General features: G+C 35.4%; 1 protein-coding gene across 4 annotated transcripts in view; it reads right to left on the bottom strand.

Annotated features, from left to right (window-relative positions):
* Positions 1-17357, bottom strand: part of LOC106079458 (uncharacterized) — a 100510-nt gene that overhangs the window by 76459 nt on the left and 6694 nt on the right. The window lies entirely within an intron of this gene.

Raw genomic sequence — 17357 nt, 5'->3', positions numbered from 1 at the left:
GGAGTTTTGGACTAGGAAAAAACTATTTTCAACTCTGATAGATCATCCGAAACATAGAAAACATTTTATAAACATTTTTTTTACAAACTTTTCAAAATATAATCATCTTAAAACTAAATGAGTTTTAAGTTTGTTTTTCTAAAACGACTATACTGAGTATTGGCTCACTTCTCTAAATTGTTTCGATATATTCAGTAAAGAATGGGATATAATTAGCCTCCTCGGATGAATTATTAGAATCTGTGAAAGGTACGAGCTTATGAAAATAGAAGGCTATCTATTGTTAGTTTCAAACTTTAAAGAGGCGCCCTACAAAGTATAAAGGGGACTAATTCAACTTACACCACCACATCAGTCAAGTACCATTTCATTCCCTTTTTTCGATACCAACTTTAATAATTAATTTTCAAAAGTTATTCAACTAAATGTTTTTAATTATTATTGATTTTTGTTTAGTCAGATAAAAGAAATAATTGTGCTAAATTTCAGCTTGATTTAAGATTGGGTGTGGGAGAAAAAATGTGTATAATCTTATTACCAGACAGACAGACAGACAGAATGAGTTAATATAAGCTTTGTAACAGGGTCAATTTTCGGAAGTTTCACCAATTTTCAATACTAAGGACTGAGAATCGACATTATGTTAAAAAAAGAGAGATGTTTAATAAGATAGAATGATGGATAACATAAACTAAATTGACTAATTAAAAAAGCATCGTTAATCATTGAATTTTTTTTGGTCATATTTTAGTAGAAATATTTGAAACACATGTCAAGCACAGTAAGGAAAAGGAAGGGGGGGGGGGGATGAAAGGAATTTCACAATGGTCAATTGTTTGGATCTAAAAATGACAGACATTGGAAATATTTTTTAACAAATATCTGCTTATAGCAGACCGAAACTAATCGTACTGCAACCACACACACAAATAATTAAAAATAATTAAGTGAAATTTACAGTATAAAATTTTAAATCAATTAAATACATTCTCTATTTAACGCAATATACACACACATTGTACATGATCTCAGATGAAGCATGATGTGACAAAGTGACCAATGAGGGGACTCCTCGTTTTATTTTCATCTTACTTTTACAATGTCTAACAAAGTTGTGGATGAACATTTGAATTCATACAAAGTTTGATACTGAAGTGGAGAGTGTATAGGTCAGAAATGGTGGGGACTGAAGGGGTAGTTTAACATGTAGTTAGATTGTGTTCTATTGGTTAGTGGTATAGTATTTAGTTCTATTGTGTTCTATTGGTTGGTGGCTTAACATTTAGTTATATTGTGTTCTATTGGTTGGTTGTTTAGCATTTAGTTCTATTGTGTTCTTTTTGGTCGGTGGTTTAACATTTAGTTCTATTGTGTTCTATTGGTTGGTGGTTTAACATTTAGTTCTATTGTGTTCTATAGGTTGGTTGTTTAGCATTTAGTTCTATTGTGTTCTATTGGTTGGTGGTTTAACATTTAGTTCTATTGTGTTCATTTGGTCGGTGGTTTAACATTTCGTTATATTGTGTTCTATTGGTTGGTGGTTTAACATTTAGTTCTATTGTGTTCATTTGGTCGGTGGTTAAACATTTAATTTTATTGTGTTCTATTGGTTTTATCGTTTACCATTTAGTTATATTGTGCTCTATTGGTTGGATGTTTACCATTTAGTTATATTGTGTTCTATTGGTTGGTGGTATAGTATTTAGTTCTATTGTGTTCTATTGGTTGGTGGTTTAACATTTAGTTATATTGTGTTCTTTTGGTTGGTGGTATAGTATTTAGTTCTATTGTGTTCTATTGGTTGGTGGTTTAACATTTAGTTCTATTGTGTTCTATTGGTTGGTGGTTTAACATTTAGTTATATTGTGTTCTATTGGTTGGTGGTTTAATATTTAGTTATATTGTGTTCTATTGGTTGGTGGTATAGTATTTAGTTCTATTGTGTTCTATTGGTTGGTGGCTTATCTTGTAGTTATATTGTGTTCTATTGGTTGGTGGTATACCATTTAGTTATATTGTGTCCTATTGAGTGTTGTGGTTTAACATTTAGTTATATTGAGTCCTATTGAGTGTTGTGGTTTAACATTTAGTTATATTGTGTTCTATTGAGTGTATGAAAACGTGCAATGCTTTACTTTATACATTTTCTTTCCATTTCAGTTTTCTCACCAATGAAATTAGAGATTTAAACCCAAATCGTGAGATCATGGCTACTATGATGCTTAGTGCAAGCTATCACGACCAGATCAATGAATAATGTTTGGCCTAAGAACAGGACCCAACAGAATGAGACAGCCTAGACTTCGGAAGCTGAATATTGGATGTATACATTAAAACATGCCCTTGTGGAGTGTCTCTTAGAGAATGCCAGCTACGTTTGTCATAGGTGACTACCTAATCAAGAGTTCCGAACAAAATACCAGCCCCAAAATACTCCTCTAGTGAACTGTGCAATAACTGTACGAGAGCTGCCTGACCTGGACGTCGCAATGCAATTCATATTGGACTGGTCAGTTTTAACATCCAACCTGATCATGAGAACTCACAGGAAGAAATTAGGCGAGGGGCTTATTGCCAAACAAATATTCTAGTTCAATACTTCCCAGAGCTTAGTATTGAGCAGTTTAAGTTGGCCTGGGTTATTTAAATAGATTTACGCCTAGAAGTTCAACTCTTAAAGGAAGTATGTTGTACATATTTGTCCTACAAATTACATTTAAATTATTAACTAGTTAGTTTAGTATTTTATCTCAGAACAGAAGCTCTTCTAAATCTGGACACACTAGCGCCCATACAATTTAACACCCATTCGGAATTGTGAAGTGGAGGCCATTTTCACTAGGCCTTCAAATGTGTAGTTTGCAACCGACAAAAGCTCAGCCTTGGTCTAACTCCCCGCGGTCGACCCAACACACCGTATACACAAGTATTATAAGCCTGGTTAAAAAAAGATTTATACGTGTGTATCTGTTAGTTCAGCGTGTATGTGTGTGTATGTGTATCATTTTGCAATAGCGGGGCGAGGCAGCTAGTCATGTGCTTAGCTTGGCTTGTGTGTGTTTTATCAGCCGAGCCTTAGCAACCCGCTTAGCAACGCGTCCCCTCCTAGCCAATTAACGTGCCACTGGCGGGCTCGAGACCGAAGATCGTGAGGTGGAAAAAAAAATGGCAAGCCTGCCGGCCCCGACCCCCCTCTTCTTATTCCCAATTCGAGCTGCTCCTCGGTAGCCCAATCCGTCCACCATTTTTATTCGACCAATCGTTGTTAATCTCGAATCCAGTGCCCGGCCGTCGTTTCAACACGTCTGCTGGATCTATTTTTTGTAATCTGAAATATGAAGCTATATTTAGTGTTTTGTTTAATAGATCTTTTTTTTTTTTCATTTTCTTATACCTGAGTTTGATCACGATTGAGCTCTTAACTAAAAACACCAACAACGACATAGTGTCGTAGGTTTTGTATGTACCTTAGGGCGAGGCTCCTTTCCCCAACATTGACCTAACACGCTGCTGTAGTCATGTGTCAGATAGAACTAAGTGTATGTATTTATTGGGGCGGGGGAGACTTCTCTAGAATTGAAGGGCCCTGCATTGCTTCTTAAACTACTACAAAGAGATACATTTTGTTTCCATTTAGATTCTAGTTCTCAACCTTGGGTGCTGTACGATGTCTTCTCAAAGAATGTTTTATACAGGGAACAGTTTCGTCCTTAGAAGTCTTGCTAAAAAAACATATTTGTGAAATGATCGGTTAATGTAACAGCATGGAGCCATTGAACGTTTTAAATTGTTGTTAAAATGATCTTTCTAAAGTATCATTGCCAGGCACACACACACACACACACACACACACAGAGCTATAAACTAGAAAAAAACAAACAAACATAAATTCGAATTTCAACTAGACCATGACAGAGTTATCATTTATATATATATGAATAAATGACATTAATGTGAGCATATCTTTATAGTTAGAGTGCATTGTCAGACAAATTACCTTATTGATAGATAACAAATGCGATATGTATGAATCGCTACAAAAAAAAAAAAAAAACAATTCTAAATTGCTACGAGGTTAAGATTCTATATTGCGTGTAGACAAAAATTCTGCATACAGGTCATTGTACAACGGATGACACAACTGACTACACATTTGATTACACAAATAATGACATAACTGATGATACAACTGAAAATGCAACTGATCACAGAATTGATGATGATGACACAACTGATGTTGAATGTGATAGTACAACTCATGGTACAACTGATGACACACAACTGATGACACAACTAATGTTGAATCTGATAGTACAACTCATGGTACAACTGATTCACACAACTGGTGACACAACTAATGTTGAATCTGATAGTACAACTCATGGTACAACTGATGACACACAACTGGTGATACAACTAATGTTGAATCTGATAGTACAACTCATGGTACAACTGATGACACACAACTGGTGATACAACTAATGTTGAATCTGATAGTACAACTCATGGTACAACTGATGACACACAACTGGTGACACAACTAAGTGTATAACTGATGACACAGTTCTTAGAATCCATCTACATAAGTTGTTTAAACTCCATAACCAATGATACAGACCATATTATTTATAAAGTGTGTTTGCAAACAATGTTTCTATTAATCATTAAAATAATTAACCCTATTTAACTTCAACATACTAATGGAAAGGTGGATATGCTTTGGAAGTATACTTTTAGAGAATTCAAGAATACAGTCAGAGAAAAGAAGTGTTAAGAATTCATTAAGAGAATAAAGATAACAATATTATAAGACAATAAAAGAAAATAATAATACACTAATAACTAATAATACTAATAATAATAAATATAATAATAAAAATAATATAATAATACCATTGGTCTAACAATTTCTTTTTTTTTTATCTTAGAAAAACCATCAAAATATTTTAGTTACTTTTATCAAATATAATTTTATTAAAGTTGTTAAGACTTGGTTTAAATCAACATTTCGTTATGTTGAAAATAAATTGTTCCATTGTGTTTGCCCTCACTAACATTGGATAAGAAGTTTTAGATGAACCTAAGAGAGAGAAGAGAGAGAGAGAGAGCTATAGAAGAGAGATAGAAAGAAATCCTGCAATGAATATATTTCTACGAAGTTGAGCCGGATAGGACTTGTGCGTGTCTAAATCTTTTACGACTTTCTACTTACTAAGTACATTTTCAAGGAAATAAAATAACCAAAAAACTACCAAGAAACTCAAGAAGCTAAATGCTAGACACTCAACAGTTCTTGGAATTGTAGAATCACTTCATGCATGGACACGTTCAAACATTAAAATAAAAAAATATATTTAAAACTAGACATTTTAGGTGTGTGTGTGTGTGTGAATTCAACAACAAATAATTATGTACAGTAGAAAAAGAAGCTTCATGTAATTACTAGCAGTGGCGTAGCTAGGGTGGGGGGAGGAGGGGGAGAATTTGAAGATCCCCCCGGGCCCCTACTTGAGGGGTCCCCCAAATGAGTGTCCGAAATGTGTTTTTTGAATAAATTAAATAATAAGTCACTGTCATGTAATCTTGCTTTTCACTTTGTTATATAAGTAAGTGACCCTGTTGTATGTATTCCGCACAGATTATTAACACTTTCCGTGCGGGGTAACTCTTAATTTCAAGGAGTAACTTCCATAGAGCTGACTAGTGCCGTGTTACTCTCAGTAAGTAACTTGGTATATAGTGTAGTTTATTTCATCATCCTTATCATTTAAGAAGAAACCTGATAAGAGCACTGAAAACAAAGGAGACCATGAACGTGTCGAATAAAAGTATCACTATTCAGATGATTCATACAAACATACAGCAGTCGAAGAAGTGAAAATGTCTCTTGATGAAAGAAGTAGTGCCGAAGAGACTCCAGGGGAATACATTTTAGCATAGTCAGAGAAAACATCTGAAGTAAGTGATACCGATGATGAGTCATGAGATGGTCTTAAAAAAAACACTTTCTCCAGAAGTGGAAGAAGCTGTAATTAAGTACAAAGACTTCAGATATAACCAGCCTGGAATTTTATCCGAGGAACTGCGAGTAAAGATTGTGTTAATGGGTAGCTTATTTTTCCAAAACAAAGATGAACGGGATCTGTTTTAAGTAGAGTTTACCCAAAATAGATTACGAAGTTTGACATTATGGTTCACTAGAAAGCTTCCAACAGGAGAAATTTACAACTGTTCTTGGCTCCTCTTCTCTCCACACTTGGGATGTCTGTTTTCTTCTTATCTTATATAATACAGATTTTGTTTTGTGTACTGTTTTCCGAGGCATCAAACAAAAAAACAACATCTAGTGCATTGAGCAAACCAGGAGTTGGTTTCACCAAATGGAAGAAACCGGAGAGACTGAAATAACATGAAGAAGGAGTCCACCATAGACAAGCTCTTTTGAAGAGAAATTTAGAAGAAGAAAAGCTGAAGGCAGAACCAGATGAACTATCACATATGTTTCGTGCGCAAATTTAGAAAAAGGAGAGTAACACAAGGTGGTCCGAATAAGAAGAAGCTACGTCGACAGTTTCCTTGCACCTCGAGAAAATCATCAAGCTGTTGGAGAAACTTTCTGAATCAACAACTGAAAGAATGGACACTAGAAGCAATGCACAGAATCTTCTTCATGCAGTGGAAAATTATGCATTTTTTGCTTATCTGGACCTGTGATCAAATTTCCTGCTCCCAATTAATATAGTTCAGAAGAAACTACAAACGTCTAACTTACATACGGAAGCTGGTAAAGAAATTAAAACCCTTTCATGTTTTCTGCAACAATTATGAGAAATGGACGAAACTGATCAGCCAATCCATCTAAAAAGCAAAAGAAGGAAGTGAATGCTATGGATTTCTTTCTGTAATCAAAATAGACAGAAGAAAGAAAAGACTTGATAGAGAGTTGAGTTCTGATGTAGTACTGTCAATAGAACTGCAATTCAAACGTGATTCGACAGAAGTGCTGGATAGACTTCGTACGGAGATGAAAGAGATTCCAAAGGCTGGAAAACCATGTGGGTTTCTGCTTGAACCAAGACACCTCTAAGAGTCTATGAAAAACGTATGTTTTCCTGTGATAAAATACAGGCAAATCGCTTGTTCAATGTCATTGATGCATGCGCACTTTTCATCAACAAACGTTGGTAATGTAAACAAAAAAAAATAATTGACAGAAAAAAAAAAAAAGAAAACTTGAACTAAAGTTTCACAATGATATCAAAAGTATTTGGCGACATGAAAATATCTTCAATCCTATTTCATTCAACATGCACATTAAATAATAAACTAGTTCCCTGGGAGATTTAAATAAGAACGTTTCATATTAGTCACATCATTTTGGGAAGAAGCAAAACAAAAGAGTAGAAGGAACATTAGGTTCTATTGAAGAGGACAACTATTAGGGCACTACTTGTGATATTAGACTGAGACAAGGTCATGACCTCGAATGTTCAGAAAAGGCTTAGAAAAAAAGCAGTGAAATGGTCTTCTGATCAGCCAACTAAGACAAGTTAGACATAATATTAGACATAATTTTAGACATAATTTTAAACATAATTTCAATGAGAATACAAACATTTCAACAAGAGGAAAATCCATATCCTGACATAGTCTAGCATATATTAAGACAATTTAGCATAAATTAAGACAATCTAGCATAAATTAAGACAATCTAGTATAAATTAAGACACTATAGCATAAGTTAAGAAAATTTAACATGAATTAAGACAATCTAGCATAAATTAAGTTAACCTAGCATAAATTAAGATTACGTCCTACGCGTCGTGCATTTAGTCATGCATATTAACTAATGACCTAATTTTTGCCAAGTCACTGGTTTTCCTGGCTAACTCAGACAACCCATTCTATGCTCTAATAGCACTAGGGAAGAAGGAGTATTTGTACAAATTTGTCCTACCTTATTGAATGAGACATGTGCCTTTATCTTTGTTGAGTATTTTATTAAATTTTGTTTTTGTATTTGAAGATTATGGTTCAGTGTTTTATGTATAATTGCTACTTTACTTTTGAGTCTTCTGTCCTGAACACTTTCTAAATTTAGTGATTTTACTAAAGGTGTTACTCTAGTCAAATGTGAATATTCGTTTGTTATGAATCTCACTGCCCTATTTTGTGTCTGTTCCAGTTTCTTAATGTTTTCTTGAGTTGAGGGGGTCCTAAACAGAGGATGCTTATTCTATTATTGGCTTAACCAAGGTTGAATAACATTTAGTTTTATGTTCTTATTTGATTTTTAAAAAAATCTTTTAATAAATCCTAATGCTTTGTTTGATTTTTTGATAGTTGTATCAATATGGGGATTCCTTGACAGTTTTTCATTTATTATAACACCTAGCTATTTTGTGTTTTTAGTCTGTGTTACTGGTTTGCCATGAATAAGATAAGTGGAATGAATCTGTTTTAGTTTTTTTGTTACTCTTAACAACTGACATTTTTCTGGGTGGAAAGACATGCTCCAATTTGATTCCCATTTCTGTAATTCATCTAATTCTCTTTGTAAAATATCTGTGTCTTGTGTTGTTTTTATTGTTCTATATATTATGCAATCGTCTGCAAATAATCTGACTTTTGTTCCTGAACTAATGCGATTTGGTAAATCATTTATGTAAAATAAAATTAGTAGTGGACCTAAGACTGTTCCTTAAGTTTACTGTTATTGGTGTTGATTTAGAGCCTTTTATTATTACAGTTTTTTTCTCACTCTATCAGGTCATTGTGTAATGTCTGCGTTGCTTTGTAATAGAAAATCAGAAAAAAGTTTCCAACCTTAAGATTTGTGTTTGTTCTAGTCGACAAAATGTACGTAACTTAAACTAGTCATTCATATTCATTTTTGACTGTGGTTATCGGTAGGCACTGTTCTGCTTGGCTGGTTTGTTTCGCTTTGTTGAGCTGCTTGCTAAGTAAACTTGAGTTTTATAACATTGCGTAGTGAAATAACGCCTGCTCTTTGAGTCGGAAAGGAAGACAAAATGTAACCTTTGACATCTCAGTGATGGGCGGGTTTGTATTTTGCAAGTAAAGACGTTAGAATGACATGAAAGCCTCGTTTTCAATATTTTCTATTCTTGCAGGTGTTCGTCCAAAGCAAATATCAACTTTGTTTGGATAATGTGAGGCGATACATGGACATCAATGACATTTATCATGATCAGACATGCAACAGTGAACTTCTCGTGCCTCTTTCGTCCAACCGCCTGACTCACAGCAGCTCAAATGAAGAAACTTGAAACCATTGATAAGCAACTTATAGAGAGACGGGGGTCATCGCTTGGAGAGGTCACAAGAAGAATGTGTATATATATATATTATGCCTTTGAAGGAAAATACGGCTAATTGTGTTTATTATCTACAGTTCTCTTGTGGCACAGTATTATCATGGTAGTTTTACAAAGACTAGTGTTTATCTACCTGGCTACCTGTGAATATTATTATTATTATAGCTTTTATATAGCGCTACTTTCATGCTTATAGCATGCTCAGAGCGCTTTTGGTCCAATCTCATTTGTGGACCGGTTGGGGGGGGGAGGGGGTATCTAGGAGTTGGTTTTCCGTGCTGCCTTTAGGCGCTCAGTAAACACAACTCTGACCGAGTCGGGTGTCGAACCTCGAGCTCCCTTCAAGGTAGCCAAGCCAAGTTCAAGCGCACTTGGCCTCCCGACCACGCTTCCCGCGATTCTTTGAGTTCTAGGCGTCTGAACAAGTGGTCATACATATTTAAATCGTTCAAATCTATCCGAGAAACTAACAGAGGAACAAAGTCAGTTTTAAATAGAAACAAAGAATGTCATTGTCACTGTATCTGATATGGAGGGAGGATTTTAATATTCTTTATTAACGCATTTCTGTATTTGAGCATATTTAGTGGTTGAGTTTTATTGAGACACTTACTAGCGAATTATGATCTGTTTTTTTTTTGGCGTGAAAAAAGAGTAATAAATTATTAGTCTCAACATTTTCTACAGTCAATCTTAGACATGAAGTAACGTATTGGCCTCCTATATAGAATGTCATAAATAAATGTAGAGATGCCAGAAATAGTTCTTCAGGAGTCTGATGGTAGATGAAACAAGCAAAGTATAAGAAATCTTTTTCCTTTTTTTTAAACAACGCTTATCTAAAGGGGAAGAACTCCGGCCTTAAAATTATATCTATCAATAATGTACTAGTTATTTCCCTTATTCGATATAAAAATAATTAATTACAAATAATTTATTGACTAATTCGGTATTTTAATTATTGATTCATGTTTTGTTGGGTACACTAATTCATTGTTTAAAGTATCAACGTGATCGTAGAATGTGTGAGGGAGAAATAGCGTTTACAATTACTTTAAGGGGATTTAACCCAACAAATTAAGCCGTATCTGTGAATACTGAAGGATTAGTTTCACTTCATGGTATCAAACGAAATAATTAACTATGATAAGTGTGCGAAGTTTCAACTTGATCCGTGATTGGGAGTGGGAGAAATAACTAGTGCACACGTTGCATCAGTCAGACAGACAGACAGAGTAAGTTGATATAAGCTTTTCAAAAAGAGAAAGATGAAAATATATTTTTAAGAAATTACAAAGTCAAGCCAGTTCTTTTAGACAAATGTTAGTACAAGTTCATATGAAAAAGTTTGGCATTTTTAAACAATAATTATTGCATAATTTCTTTCTGTCTTCATTTGAGTTTAGGAGACGATTCTCGTCATATCTCTTCTTCTAGTTTTCTATTTACAGCTATTTATTGCTAGCTTGGCAGTACTTTAAGGCCTATGAAACTATGTGTGGTATTGGCACTATCTAAAACTAAAACCTCATAAAACATTGTTCTTAAAAATTTAAACTTGAGTCTTGTAAGGGAGTACAATCATACTCTTATTTGCATCCTCCCAAATACAATCCACACAATTACCCCACATAGTTTTCAAACCCACTATACACAGTCACTCCACACAGTTACTCCACACCACCATACAGTCACTCCACACAGTTACTCCACACCACCACACAGTCACTCCACACAGTTACTCTACACCCCGATACAGTCATTCCACACAGTTACTCTACACCACCAAACAGTCACTCCACACAGTTACTCCACACCACCACACAGTCCCTCCACACAGTTACTTTACACCACCATACAGTCCCTCCACACAGTTACTCCACACCACCATACAGTCCCTCCACACAGTTACTCCACACCACCACACAGTCCCTCCACACAGTTACTCCACACCACCACACAGTCCCTCCACACAGTTACTCCACACCACCATACAGTCACTCCACACAGTTACTCCACACCACCACACAGTCCCTCCACACAGTTACTCCACACCACCAAACAGTCACTCCACACAGTTACTCTACACCACCAAACAGTCACTCCCACACAGTTACTCTATACCACCAAACAGTCCCTCCACACAGTTACTCCACACCACCATACAGTCCCTCCACACAGTTACTCCACACCACCACACAGTCCCTCCACACAGTTACTCCACACCATCACACAGTCCCTCAACACAGTTACTCCACACCACCAAACAGTCACTCCACACAGTTACTCCACACCACCACACAGTCCCTCCACACAGTTACTCCACACCACCAAACAGTCACTCCACACAGTTACTCTACACCACCAAACAGTCACTCCCACACAGTTACTCTATACCACCAAACAGTCACTCCACACAGTTACTCCACACCACCACACAGTCCCTCCACACAGTTACTCCACACCACCATACAGTCCCTCCACACAGTTACTCCACACCACCATACAGTCCCTCAACACAGTTACTCCACACCACCATACAGTCACTCCACACAGTTACCACACATCTACCATATACATCCCTCACCCACCAAGCAGTTATCATAGTCACCACAAAACTGTTTAACCCATCTTCAATGTACATTCTATTTGAAAATGTTGAGACTTAGCAGTCTCGTGTCACCAGGAGTTGCCATGGTAACCAACGTAATTTTGCTGAATCGATAGAATTCTTCATCTCAGTCTTTTCCCCATCCCCTCCCTGTAGTACTAATGCAACCCCTCCTACATTCAGAACTATGAAAAAATGAGGACTCAGCTAGAAAGCTAATAAAAGATGCTAACATATAGTCAGTTTTTTTTAAAGGAGTAAGAGAGAGAGAGAGAGAGAAAGAAAGAAAAAAAGGATTACTGGCTGAAATAATAATAATACTAATATAGAAACAAGTAAGCGACGGAGAACTGAATTGTTAAATATGGAAGTGGAAGTCTCAGTGGTAGCATTGGTGAACAGTAGAGCAAACTATTTGTAAGACCTTTCAGTTTCGTGTGTAACTTAAACAAAACATCCATCCATCCATCCATCTATCTATCTATCTATCTATCTATCTATCTATCTATCTATCTATCTATCTATCTATCTATCTATCTATCTATCTATCTCTCTCTCTCTATATATATATATATGTCTTTTTCTCTCTCTCTTTTTCTATAAATATATAATATATATATATATATATATATATATAGATATAGATATATATATATATAGATAGATCGATATAGATAGATAGATAGATAGATAGATAGATAGATAGATAGATAGATAGATAGATAGATAGATAGATAAGATAGATTAGTATTGTTCTGTCTAGAAAACCCACATATGTTTGAATAAGTAAATCTCTATTAATTCTACACACAAGTCGTGTCCCCTGCGCCTACAATGTCAAAGAGCTTTCGGGCTACTACCAAATATTGGCTCTAGTCCAAACTCTTTCATCAGCGCAAAGAAAGATTGTTGATAAGTACAAAGCTCTTAGCCGAGAAGTAAATAATTGTTATTAGTTGTCGTCAAGTGGGACACAGGGCATGTGCTGTGCTGGCAATGACTCAGTGAATGCCAACTTTTAGAATGAAGTCAATAGACTTTAGAAGTGCACTACTTAACATTTCCTAAATGGTTAAAATGTTTGGAGATATTAAAAATTACATTTTAACACTGCGAGTGATTCTGGAATAATGTTAATAGTGAGAGCGCGAATTGTTGTAACTCACGAACATATTTAAACAATCTGAAATCAAAAGATCACTTATTGTTGCTAGTACGACCACTGCAGACTTCCCTTGGGCTAAAATCTCATTACAGTATTGCGTTGTAAGCAGATGAACTTCTTTAAGGAGTTACTTTAACTTCTTTAAGGTCAGACATCCGCGAGCACGTTGCCCTGCCTCATCGTGGCGCTCGCGTGGAAACGGCCATTAGAGGAAGTGGCTAGGCTAAATGGGTAACAACACAGGACTCCCGTGGGGATGCCCACGGGTACATGAGAGTCCACTCATTGCACGGGCGGGGTTGTAATAAAGTCTCCACAAACCTGTCACCAATCCATGCGCTGTTCGTCAAAGGGACCGCTACATAAATGGCGGGTCCCGCACAGTTAACTTGGTACATTGAAGGAAAATGGCAGAAGATCCCGGTGTATTCTCGGCCTTCGGCCGTGTCTAGCCCACGCGTTGGGGGCCAAATGCATCGGTCAACAGCAATGCTTTGCATAGGCATTGTCTAGGGTCTCTCCCAAACAGAACTGTGTATTCACACAGGTTTTTTTTTTTTACTGCAGGTTTTTTTTCAAACTTAGGGCTCGAAGAGCCTTTGGCTCAGCCCTTAGACATCAACAAGGTCAGACATCGATTCCATTGACACTTTTTACTCTCTTGTGGGAATTATCAAGGCCTTTGAAGAGAAACATTAACTCTTTTACTACTTGTGGAGACACCCTATCGCCCTTTAGGAGACACATCAGCTACTTTGAAAAGATGCTTTAAGTCCTTTTTTTTTTTTAATTTTAATTCACTTTTATCCATGTTAAATAGGCCTACATGTTCTATAGTGATATGATACAATGTCAATCATCAATATAAAATGCATATGAAATGGATTATTCCATTATTCATAGCGCTAACATGTGTTTTTCTTGCTGGTAACGGAATAGTGAAATAAACAAGATTACAAAGACAGTTTGTCCACCCAATCAGGTAAAAAGGCAGGTTTCAGTATTTTCAGAAAGAATATTTGAATGAAATTCTATCAAAGGCATGTGACAGAAGAATGGAGAAAGAAGGTTGACAGATCTTGTGTGGTGCCCCAAGGGTTCAGCAGACCAAGAGATAGGTGAAAGTTAATGTAAAGTTAGATATGAACCTGGGCTAACTGTTTTGTGAAGGGTCAATCTCTTCTTCAAAGTCTCAAGAAAAAAATAACATGTCCGTAAAAAATTCCTTTAGTTACGTGACAAGATTGACATTGTGCAGTTCTGTCTTTTACTCGATATTATGAAAAACTACTTATTAATTGTTGTTTTAAATTATGTTCCCATTATATGCATACTAAATAGTTTGTAAATGTAAAAGTTAGTAGGACTGAACTTACTTCAATTTGCAATACAATTGTAAAAAAAAAATTTACAAAAATCTAAAACCATTTGTATAATTGTGTAAAAAATATGGTGGAATGTAATTCCCCTTACTAAGTAGCCTTCGTATTTGTTACAATTAATAGTGAATAGTTGTAAAAATGGTGTATTTTTATGAAAAAAAGACTGCTTGCATAATTGATATTAAAAATTTGATTTTTCTTTTTCAGAAAAGAAAAAAGTAACCGTTGCATCAGAACTTTGAATGGTCTAAAATATGATGATGTCGGATTGTCACTATCTTTTCTAGTTTACGAGATCTAAACTGGACGGACGGACGGATGGACAAACCACACAAAACTAATAGTGTCTTTTCTCCTTTCGGGGTCCACTAATACAATCTTTGTGCACTTTACCGATATTGATCAGACCATGTTTAATATAAAGTACTAGAGGACTACAAATACTTTTTTAAAAACAAAGCTCATAAGAAGCGTAAGTGTATGAATTAGTTTGGATCCGTCAAGTAATTATATTTTTAATAGATCTAGACTAAAAACAAATCTGTGCAATTAATATTTATTTTACAATTTTTTTTGCTCTATTTCATGGTTTTAGTTTTTTTTATGCTCTGCGCTGTGATCCTATTACTTATCTGGACTAGTTGGTAAAAAAGTGGCCCCGGGGGGGGGGGGGGGACAACCTGAATTCGAATTCATGGCTCATGCCTCCTCAAGCCGACATACTGGCACTCTGTTGGTGAGGTGCCTATGAAAATAGAAGATTGTATTGTTTGTTACAATCGTATTTAAAGCGCCGAACTTTTAACCCTTAAAGTGCTGAGTTGTTTTACACTGAGTGCATGCAAAATGGAATTATATTTCTAATGTTTGGTGGCTAAACTACCACACGCGCATTAAGGGTTAAGAGACTAATCTTATACCACCACTTCAGTGAAGTAGAGTTTCTAATCTATTTTTTAAAATTGATTCTTGTGTTGTCATGTAAAAAAATAATTGTGCAGTATTTCAGCTTGGTCCGAAATTGGGTGTGGGAGAAATAAAGTGTACATACTTTTTACCAGACACACAGACAAAGTAAGTTCATATGAGCTTTGTAAAAAAAAAAAAAACGATAGTATATGTTTACATGTCTGATAACCTTACTCAGTCACTTCAAACTGTAATGAGATTTTTTTTTTATTTTAAAACAGGTAATGAAAAAAACTAATTACGTAAAGCACTTGTCCCATTTAATTTTTTTTTTCAATATGAGGAAGTCCTGAGAAAGTGATTGGCTGATAGTGTCAGTAGGACTCTCCCATTACATTGCTAGGGTTTTATTAAATTAAATAGTAAACAAATTGCTCCAAGAAGTTATAATATTATTATTTTTTTTTACAAAGCTCTTTGTATTGTGGTCTAAGAAAGGGACACCGTGTGGCAACAAAAGCAGAATACGAAAGAAAAAAATGAAAGAAAAGAGATTTCATCATTGTGAGGAAGGGTGACACCACTTAAGTAACCGCAGCGGGTGACACCAACCCAAGCGACACCTTGAATACTTCATGTTCCTAATGCATCTTATAGTGCACATACAACCGACAATGAAATCTAGTTTGAAAATGCAATGTTGTTGTTGTGTTCATCTTTCTAATGCTATTTATGAATGCATGCGGAAAGGACTGTCACATTTCTCAAAGTAAATAAATAAAGGATAAATGTTCAAGTACTTTAAACAAAAAAAGAAACAAGAAAGAAGAAAAAAAAAGGGAGAAAACAGAACAAGAAAATAAACAAAAACAAAATGGCAACATTTTCAACGTTTTCATTAAGCATGTAACTTTAAAAAAAAAATGTTAATCATTTGAATCTAACCACTCTCTCTTCCTCCCACACTAAACAGTAAAGGCTGTCATTGATGTCAAGCATTACTCTTGCAAAACTGATATTTTTAAGACGATTCTATTTTGCTCAGTTCTACTTGATTAGATTAGTGATTTGTTTTAAACAGAGGAAGAAACTACGTCTACGCACATACTCTCTAGTCTCAGATGGGAGTTCAATGTTCGTGAACTATTAGAAAATCAATATATGTAAGACTTTTAGTCAATTCTCAATTTCTATTCTATTTTTGTCAACCAAGTCTTACATTTGTTACGGTTCTACTCAATCAGTTTGATTAGGAATAAGCTCTTCATTTTTTTTATTATACAAGTCAAAAAGAAGGAAAACTGACAAGAGAGAGTTTTATTGTTAAAAACACTAAGTTTATAAAATGAATAAGATTCATAGTCTACCCACAATAATGATCAGTTTATTCAATAGTGTAGGTTAGGCACTAGCGGATCAAGACTTTGGAGTGGAGGAGGCAATTTTTTTCCAAACATTAACCCTAACGTCTAGTATACCTTAACCCTATGCATAAACTGGAGTACAGCATATACGTATATATATGAGTGTGTGTGTTTATATACAAGAGAATAAAAAAGCAGTGTTTCTCAACCTTTGGCGAAAAAAAAACAAAAAACAGCCATGTTGAGGCCTTTCTATTGACAGCTAGGGGGTCTGGGGTAGCGCTGTAAGCTCCCCCAGTGGGTTCGGGGCTAAGCCACTACGCCAAAAGCGTTTTCTCGCATTCTTCACCGCAGAAACGCATTCTCCTGACATCTACAGCTATTCATTCTATTCAAAAAGGACCTTTTGAATAATGTTTTACTTGAAAAATATTCTAATATGAATTTACAGGCCCTTACTACATTGCAGATACAACCGATTTGTTCCTTAAAAAGATAAGATACCCCACATATTTAGATTAGGGAATTGAGCATCGCTGCCGAAAAAAAGATTATTTGAAAAATAGTATTTTAAAAAAAAAGCTCATT

Source organism: Biomphalaria glabrata, chromosome 12 (assembly GCF_947242115.1).
Source record: "Biomphalaria glabrata chromosome 12, xgBioGlab47.1, whole genome shotgun sequence".
NCBI lineage: Eukaryota > Metazoa > Mollusca > Gastropoda > Planorbidae > Biomphalaria > Biomphalaria glabrata.
This window is presented reverse-complemented; position numbering and strand designations above follow the sequence as displayed.